Genomic DNA, 10,518 nt, shown 5'->3' on the forward strand with positions numbered 1-10,518 from the left:
GTGTAATCAATTACTATGGCTTAATCTTTCATGACATTTTCTTGAACCCTACTTGAGTAAGCTAGACTTTATTGCTAGTATGCGAAGTTAACAACCTTTTATTAATCTCTAAAGTGCAATTCTTGCTTTTGCATTTAGTTTCACATCATTTTGGTATCAGAGCATGATAGCATGTGCTACAAGTTCTTAAGAGTCTAGTTAACCATTTATGAAACTCGTTTGCATGCATACCATTGCCTAGTTAATTTAATTTCTCTATTTTACATTGCTGTCCAGAAAATTTCTGTATTTTTTCATCATTGTAAGCAAGCCTAATTCATTGATTAAGTGATGTCTTTGTCACTACAACACCCCTAATTGATTAGGTTGCTTAAGCCAAACAATAAGACCTGCTGTCCAAAAATTTCCAGCACTTTTATTTGACCTTTAGGTGAGTCTAGACAAGTGTTAGATTGCTGTCCACACCTTTAAACCCTCCCCTAAACTTAGACAACTTAGGTCCTTGCGGTAGGTTGCTGTCCTCAACATTTCAGCATCATTTAGTGGCCTTAGGAGCATATTACCTTAGTGTCTAGGTGCTGTCCACCACCCCGGTACTTCCCCTAGCGACCCCTAGCTTCCACCCATGGATCCGGAACATATTCAGGCAACTCTAGACCTCATAGTGGGCCAACTTGGAACTGTTACGCAGCAAATCCAAAACACCCAGACGGACTTACCAGACTTTAGGCGCCAAACAAGTGATCGACTAGATAATATTGAGCGTATAGGAAACCCAGTTATTTATACCCCTTCTAGACCGCACTCACCCTATGGGGATGTCAACCGAACCGATCATGGCCATCCTCGAGATCACTACCGTCATAACCCTAGACCCAATCATGACACCGTAGGAAATGAACCCACTTGGAGAGATAACGACGCTCAGTTGTTAAAGAACATCCGTATGGACGCTCCTTCCTACGGTGGTACCCTTGACCCTCAGATTTTCTTAGATTGGATCAAAGGAATGGATAGTTACTTCAAATGGTACAGTATCTCTGAGGAACGGAAAGTTAGGTTCGCATAAATGAAACTTACGGGCCGAGCCAACCACTACTGGACTAACTTGGAGAATATGCGGGAAGCCCGAGGAGAACACCCCATCACTGATTGGAGAACGATGAAACAGGAGTTCAAAAGAAAATACCTCCCCTCTTCCTACTACCCTAAGCTCTTAGATAAATGGAATAGATTGACCCAAGGGAGTAGACCTGTTAAGGAGTATATCTCTGCTTTTGATGATTACCTAATTCGTTGCAGTGGTGAGGAGACCACTACCCCAGCCCAAATCCTTTCAATGTTTAGAGCTGGCTTAAGAGAGGATCTCCGTAATGAGCTTTTCGTGAGAGGAATTGACACTTTTGAAGCAGCCTGTAGTTTAGTGCTCGACCTAGAAGAATCCAGGACCCATTCTAACTCTAGACATCCCGACTCCCGCATTGGCCCTTATAGATCTTCGTCCAATCAACCTCATACCCGACCTGCTGGTCCTGTAGTTAACCGACCAACTGCGAGTCAACCTCAATCCCGTCCCGACTTTAAAGGCAAGACACCCAAGCGTGACACTCCCAAAGCCACTTCTGGAACCAAGTGCTATCAGTGCCACGATTATGGACATATCGCTTCGCAGTGTTCTAGTCCGTACAAGGTCACCATCATCGAAGAAGTAGAAGAAGAAGAGGAAGAACCTGAGACTGAATTGACCCATCATGTGGACGGTGAAGAAGATTTTTTTTACGAGGATGACCCTGTTGACCTGCAAGTCGTTAGATGCGCGTTATCCCAACTCAAACCCAACGACGATTGGCGAAGAACGTCGATCTTCCATACCCTTACAAAGATCGAAGACAAGAGCTGCAAAGTTATCATCGACAGTGGAAGTTGTATCAATGCAGTTTCTTCAGTTATGATTTCCAAACTTAACCTCAAGATAACACCCCACCCAAATCCGTATAAGGTTGCTTGGATAAATTTGACTACCATAGAAATTAAAGATCGGAGCCTTATTCCTATAGAGTTTGTGGGATATCATGAGAAGATTTGGCGTGATGTTTTGACTATGGACGTAGGTCAAATTACCCTCGGTCGCCCGTGGTTATTTAATAACGACGTCCATATTTATGGGAGAACTAACACCTGCGTGTTTGAGCATAACGGAAAGAAAATCAAGCTAATACCTTCACAACCTAAGCCCCATAAGACGAAAGCCAAGCCTACCCCTGCCAAACAAAGCAAACCAAGCCTACCCCTGCCAAACAAAGCAAAGGACTACACCTTTTGACTACAAAGGAAGTAGAAGATGAGATTAACCAAGGAACCACCATGTACACCCTAGTGGCTCGTGAAACAAATGAGGTATTAGGAGAACCCACTCCTGAAGAGGTCCAACCACTCCTTGAAACATTTTATGATGTTTTCCCTGAAGAATTACCTAACCAAATGCCCCCTCTGCAAGACATACAACACGCGATAGACTTGGTACCCGAAGCCTCGCTACTCAATCTTCCCCACTACCGTATGAACCCAAGGGAGCATGTCAAGTTAAAAGAGCAAGTGGATGATCTACTAAAAAGGGGATTTATAAAGGAAAGCTTAAGCCCATGCACGGTCCCAGCCCTTCTAACCCCTAAAAAGGATGGCTCCAGGAGGATGTGTGTTGACAGTCGTGCCATCAATAAGATTACTGTGAAGTATCGTTTCCCAATACCCCGCTTGGATGACATGTTGGACATGATGACCGGGGCAACCCTATTTTCTAAGATCGATCTTAAGAGTGGCTACCATCAAATAAGAATCCGCCCTAGGGACGAATGGATGGTTTTCAAGACTAAAGATGGGTTGTATGAGTGGATGGTTATGCCGTTTGGCCTTAGTAACGCTCCTAGCATGTTCATGAGAGTTATGACTCAAGTTTTGCGACCATTCTTAGGAAAATTCGTGATGGTATATTTTGATGACATCTTAATCTATAGTAGCTCGTGGACCTACACTTAAATCACATGAATCAAGTCTGTGGGATTTTGAGGAAAGAACAATTGTACGCCAACCCAAAGAAGTGTGTGTTCCTCACAGACCGAGTCACTTTTCTCGGATTTATCATATCCTCTCAAGGGATTTCAGCTGACCCCGAAAAGGTTCGAGCAATTAACGAGTGGCCTGCCCTAAAAATATTAGAGATGTTCAGAGTTTTCATGGATTGGCCACTTTCTATATGAGGTTTATCAAAAAATTTAGCACGATAGTGGCACCCATAACTGATTGTTTGAAGAAAAAAGATTTCCATTGGACGGTAAATGACAGCAAGGCCTTTGAGGAGATTAAAAGAAAAATGGTGGAATCACCTGTTATGCGTATTCCTAATTTTTTCAAAGTTTTTGAGGTAACCTATGATGCATCAGGCATTGGTATAGGCGAAGTTTTATCGCAAGAAGGACACCCCGTTGCCTACTTCAGTGAGAAATTGAACGACATTCGTCAGCGATACTCTACCTACGATAAAGAGTTTTATGCGATTATCCAATCCCTTAGATATTGGAGACACTACCTTTTGCCTCAAGAATTTGTGAGCTTTTCAGACCATGAGGCCTTACGCTACATTAATTTACAGAAGAAACTAAATGCTCGTCATGCCCGTTGGGTTGAATTCCTGCAAGAGTATACTTGCACGATTAGACATAAAGCATGAATTGAGAATAAAGTCGTGGATGCTCTAAGCCGTCGGATGATGGTTACCCTAGAAATGAGGACGGAAGTAGTTGGTTTTTAGCGACTTAAGGAAAATTACTGGGACTACCCTGATTTTAAAGAAACATATTCTCTACTGACAAACGGAGAAGAAAGTATAATAAATGATTTTCTTGTGGAAAATGGCTATTTGTTCAAGTCTCAAAAACTCTGTATTCCCAACACTTCTCTACAGGAATTTCTAGTATGGGAATTACATGCTGGAGGTTTAGCTGGCCACTTCGGTCAATCCAAAACTCTTGTTGCGCTAGAGAATCGATTCTATTGGCCAAACCTTAAGCGCGACGTTAGCAAACTTTTAAGAAGAAGTCACACCTGCCAGCTTGCCAAACAACGCAAGCAAAACACGGGCCTCTACACTCCACTCCCCGTGCCCAATTTCCCTTGGTAGGATGTAAGTATGGATTTCGTACTAGGATTGCTCAAGACCGTTATGAAGCATGATTTTGTTTGTGTTCTCGTTGATCGATTCTCAAAAATGGCCCATTTCCTCCCCTGTTCTAAAACTTTTGATGCCTCCCGGGTTGCTAAGCTTTACTTTGATGAGATTATTAGGCTTCATGGTCTACCTAAGACCATTGTCTCCGATAGAGATGTTAAGTTCACAAGTTATTTTTGGAAAATATTGTGGCATAAGATGGGTACGAAATTACAGTTTTCCACAGCCTTCCACCCCCAGACCGATGGACAAACCGAGGTCGTTAACAGAAGCTTGGGAAACCTCTTAAGGACTTTAGTAGGTGAAAACCTTAGAGACTGGGATTCTAAGTTGCCCATTGCTGAATTTGCTTATAACAATTCCGTCAACCGAACTACGGGTTTGAGTCCAGCTGAGATTGTGTACGGATACCAACCTAAGCAACCTATAGATCTAATTCCCATGGGCCTTAAGTCTAGAGCATCTGAGTCAGCATCTGCATTTGCATCGCATTTACAAGAATTGCACAAAGACATTAATAAAAGAATTGAACTTAGCAATGCTAACTATAAACTCACTGAGGACCTCAAGAAAAGGTTTAAAGAATTTGAAGTGGGAGATTCTGTGATGGTTCGGATTTGTTCTGACTCCTGAGCGGTTCCCGCAAGGGACCGTTAAGAAATCACATATAAGAAGCGCGGGATCTTTCAAAATAATTTTCAAGATAAACAGTAATGCTTATGTGCTAGACCTTCCCGAAGGTTTTAACTTTAGCCCCACGTTTAACATTGAAGATCTTGTAACCTATGAAGGTCCAGAGTTTAACCCCACCAACCCATTACATGATGAGCCTTGTGTGTCCCCACCTGGTGAGATCCCTAGCCTACCCCCACTCCCAAACATTCCCACTTTACCTACTGTGGAAAAGATTGAGGCAATACTTAGCGATGAAATCATATCCACTAAAGACGGTGGTCACCGAAAGTATCTGGTTCAATGGGCAGGAAAGCCGGAGACGGAGAACGTGTGGATCAACCGAGATGAGCTACAGAGATTGGACCCTGACCTACTGGAGTGGTACGAGACTTCTAGAGATGCTTACTCGACAGGGTCGAGCTTTCTCCCACCTGGGGAGAATGATGAGGACATCAGATTTCGACACGTGTACCATCGCCGGAGACGCAGATCAACGGCTACGATCCAGAGCCTCTATTTATGATTTATTTGCACTTTATTTTATGCTTGCATTTCTTGTTTCCTAGTTTGCCCTGTGGGCATTGAGTCGCTTATGTAGCCCTGAGGACATTTGTGTCATTTCAGTTTTTATTTTATTTTGGCCTACTTATATGAGGCCTCATGCATTGTAATAATTAGTTTTTTATGAATGAAAATTTACTCTTGTGTTCTCTTTGTGAGTTCATTTCTCCTAGATCTCTTAGTGAGTTCCTTGGAGGAGGTTTTCTTTCAAGTTTTCTTTGTGAGGATTTGGATTGGGAACAATTGAGGTGAGTGAATCTGTGGTCATTCATATCTCTATTAATTTTTCTTCTTCTTTCCCCTTGCTTCTTGCCGCCGCCCCTCCCTAGACCATCCAGTCTGCCGGCTCATTGGCAGCCGCCACCCGCCGGCCATCCTCCCCACCCCTTGGCCCCGTCCCCTCCTTGTAACCGTCGGCCTCCTCCCTTGGTGAATTTCAAATTTGAAATTCAAACTTGTTCCAAGAGCCATTGAAGACTTTCCTAAAATATCTCCTTGATTTAACGCTATCATATTAATTGGATTTCAATTTGAATTTGAAATTCAAATTAATCCTAATTGATAGCCCTCTTATTCAGAAACTTCCTTTCTTACAAAATCTGAAATATAATTCCGATTTTATTAAATCCTTGATTAGTGATGTGGACCCCGCTCAATAATAACAATTAATCTCTCCCCTCTCTATATGTGGTCGGCCCCTTCATGGGGTTTCTCTCTCTCCTAAATTAACTCCCTAATCCCACCAAATCAGCCCCATGCACTCCCCATTGCCGCCCCTATCCCTAATTGGATTTAATTTGAAATTCTCAAATTAATTCCTTCCCACTCACCCAAAACCTAAAATAATTTCAGGATTCCTGATTTTATTCCTTGGTCTCCCACTCTAGCTGCCCCCTTCAAACTCTCACGCTGGCCCAACCCCTTCTCCCTCCACGCCTCCACCTCATATATCTCCTTTCTCCCTATTGGTGCTCTTTCATTTCCGGCAAGGATGCATGGCAGATCCCGAAGTTGATAGTGGATTCGTACTCGACGCCTACGGAGACATCCACATTGTTCGATCACCATTCTTCGACGTCGGGTTTGGTTTTGACGACACCGTTGAAGATTACTTGAACCGAATCCTCCCCCATCTCGTGGACATCCTCGACGATCAATTCTCGGACTACGAGTGGACCATCAACGGCCATCCAAACGTTTCTCCAACTCCCACTTCTTCCCCGGCGACGAGTCCCCTCGGCATCACTTGTGTAATAGTGGTATTTCTAAGTGTGCTTACGATCCTTTTCCGCTAACCTCCACCTTCAAGAGTGATTAAAGGACCTCGAAGTGAAGGATCTATATTTTAAACGTAAGACTTTGTTATAATTGGCTATTTGCATTATTTAAAATCTTCGGTTGTTCTTTTGCAAGTTCTTGTAATCTCCAAGTGTAATCAATCACTATGGCTTAATCTTTCATGACATTTTCTTGAACTCAGCTTGAGTAAGCTAGACTTTATTGCTAGTATGTGAAGTTAATAACCTTTAATTAATCTCTAAAGTGCAATTCTTGCTTTCGCATTTAGTTTCACATCAGATTTCCTTTTCCCAATTGTTTTAGGTATAGAAAAGTCTTGTACGTAGCCTGTAAATGCGTTTCTACAGGATTAAGCATAATTTTACTTAAAACAATACAACATAAGGTATGTTCAGTCTTGTACAGGTAAGATATATAAGTTTCCTAATCAAACCTTGGTATGTCCCTTTATCAACTTATGGGTTGTCATATTGCTTCTTCGAGTTTGTGGCAATAGTCAACATAACTTTTGAGGGCTTGCATCCCATTATAGTTATTTCATTTAATAGATCTATAAATGTTAAATTTAGAGAATTTGAGTGTTGACCCTCTCCCATGGAACAAAAAAAAATTAATTAATTAAAATCCACTTACCTACTCCCTGCCGTCCCAAGTTGCACGATCCAGCGCCACTCATCGCACGTCGAAACCATGCCGAGCGTCGCGTCTCGCACGTCGCTCACACGACTTGTTCGATTCATTAAAAGACCGAAGGGACGAGGCCTTTGGCCTCTTCTCGCGTCTACTCTCTCCCTCGCACTTGGCTCCTCTCTGATCCCAAGCTCTCCGAAACTCTCTCACTCTCCCCCTACAACTTCGCTCCTTCGACGACTGTTTCTTCCAATCGGATCGGAAGCTACGATCTTTCCGATCAGAAGCAAGGGAGCTCGCTGGCTGTGAATAAACTTTCTCCCTTTCACGGGCTTCTTTAGCCGAACTCCCGCTTCCCTTCCTCCTTCCGATCCTCCTAGTCCCGAGAGAAATAGAGAGAGAGAGAGAGAGAGGGAGAGAGGAAGAAACCAAACCCTACCTCCGATCGCTGCTTAGTTAATTATGATTAATTAATAATTATTAGTTAATTTTTTATTATAATTATTTAGTTGATTATAATTAATTTCAAATTAATTATAATCATTAATTAATTATGATTAAAATTAGCTTATTAATTATAATTAATTGTTAATTAGTAATTAATTATCATTAATAATTATCTAATTATTATTATTATAATTAATATAAATTATAATAAAAGATAATAATAATAATAATGCATGTGCCCCTCTCCTTGCCTCGATATCCGAGCCCCCATCGCCGACGACCGTCGGTCCGCCGATCCCAAAGGTATAATTTCTGAAACCCTTGTTTGCTCTCTTACCTCGGCATGTGTGTCGAGTCGGTGGTCTGCCTATACATGCTTCTTAGCGTGGTGGGAGGGGCAACCGGCGCGACACCTACGACAAGGTAGGCGAGCGACCCTTGGTTCGAAATCCTGCCCTCGACGTGTGCGACGAGCCGGCTAACCACCTATACACGCTTTTCTTAGCGTAGTAGGAGAGAACCCGGTGCGATGCGTACGACGAAGTGGGGATACCCATAAATACCCGTTTGCGGGGAAACAACTGTTTTTTTCTCTTATAACAGGTACCGATAGAAGACCCATACACGCTTTTCTTAGCGTGGTGGGGACAAAGACTTTACACGGCCGCGATGTCCTCGAAAGAGGGCACCAACCATACACGCTTTTCTTAGCGTGGTAGGAAAGGCCCAATTTTCCCCTAAACAGGGGAGACGCCGGGAGGCTGCCGAAATTTCGGGTGAAAATATGACTGTACTCGAACCTGTTTGGACTCAAATGAACAACAGCGGACTCAGATTTGTGGACTTTTGAACCTGATTGAACACGAGCAGAGGACCAGTCCAAAATTTAAATGATTTCTAAAAGGTCAAATCCAAATAAAATAAAATCAAAGTTGAAATCAAATTCAAGTCAATCTGAATATGAAATTGTACCTGCAAAGACTCCAGAAGACTTTGAAGTTTGAACAATCATTTGAACATACACTCAGACTCAAATGCAAATAAACTAAGTGTGAAATACACTAAAATTTGAGCAAGACTCGGACTGCAGGGGACCTATACTTGAACTTGCATTATGGACTCAAATTGAACATTAATGGCTCGAGCAATTTGAACTCAAGTGAGTAATTGAGTTGGATTGTAAGGGACTTGAATAAAAGCTTGAACCTTCAAGAACACGAAGGGACTCAGTCTTGCATCTGGTCTGGACAAAGACTCTGAGCTCGTGCTCGAACTCGGACCATACGACATTAAGCGAGGACTTGTAAACATGATGAATTCAAGTTTGAATGAAATTGAACTTGGACTCAACACATGCAAAGGTCGAAACTTGGATCACACACGAGGAAACTCAAACTACAAGACCTCGATGCGCGAACTCCTACATCAATCCCCACAAATGCCTATTGATTGAGAGGGAAATAAGGGAGACCAATAATGGAGGATTTGCCCCCACAAACAAGTGCAAATACATCAAAACCACTTGAGATTGGTGAAAGGTGGGTAGGATGCAAGAACAATGACTCCCCTACGAATACTCCTAGGAGCTTGTAGTGGATACAACGGGTCCCTACAAATAAGCACGAGCTACTTGTGGATAACAACAGTAGGTGTATTGTAAGTACAATGAACCACTGTGGACACAAGTATGGATATCACCTACGATAGTGGTGGTCAAAATCTACAAGTACGTCGAGTACAAGGGCAACTCGAGGTACGAAAAATAATACCCCTGACAGAAGGGAGGAAATGTTTGAACAAATTAGAACCAAACTTCCTGGTGTTCCAAAGTCTCTTCTTAGTTCCATATTTGAGAAGAAAATTATTCTGGTGTTTACAAACACCGAAAATAACGAGTCCGCTACACTGAAGATCCTAAAATGAGTTCTTTCCAAATCAGCAGCGTTGACCCCAAAGTTCAGAAAGATCCTTCCCCAGTGAATGAGAAAAGGGGGGGTGTCAACATCAAAATAATGAAATGTCTTATGACATCAAAATCACCACGCCACCGTATCCGTAACTTCTATGCAAGAGGACAGAAGGTGTCTACAAGTACTTTCAAAGTACCCCTGCACGTGCACTATAAGTTGTATACACATAGGTACACTAAAGGGGAAAATACAATCACCCGCATGAGCCCCGGCGAGCGTGTTATTGGTACACACGTGACGTCTAGGGATGCTGCGCAAGTCAACAAGTGAATTCAGGTTCGAATCCGATCCTTCTATACGAGTCAACAGAAGTCGACAGGATTCGAACCGTCAAACAAATATACAGTTGTGGCGACCGGTATATTTGTTTTAATACATTCATATTAGGCCTTCAAAGCCTACAATCAAAAGAATTCACTAAACAAAAAGCACGAAGCCTACGAAACCCGGTCCTCCTAAGCATGCAAATAAGAGTAGACAAGGTTCAAACCATCGGATAAGTATGCGGTCATGAAGTCGACCGGAATATTTATTTTATACATTCATATTCGGCCTTCAAGTCCTTCAATAAAGAAAATTCATGAACAAAGGCACAAAGCCTACAAAACCCGATCATCTATCGACCAGTAGACAGAGTTGACAAGGTTCAATCTAGAAAATGAAAATGACCCCAAACACCCCGATGATGGCCGTGTTGAATGTATATCTCAA

The sequence above is a fragment of the Dendrobium catenatum genome, unplaced genomic scaffold (assembly GCF_001605985.2).
Source record: "Dendrobium catenatum unplaced genomic scaffold, ASM160598v2 fragScaff_scaffold_621, whole genome shotgun sequence".
In the NCBI taxonomy this organism is placed as follows: domain Eukaryota; kingdom Viridiplantae; phylum Streptophyta; class Magnoliopsida; order Asparagales; family Orchidaceae; genus Dendrobium; species Dendrobium catenatum.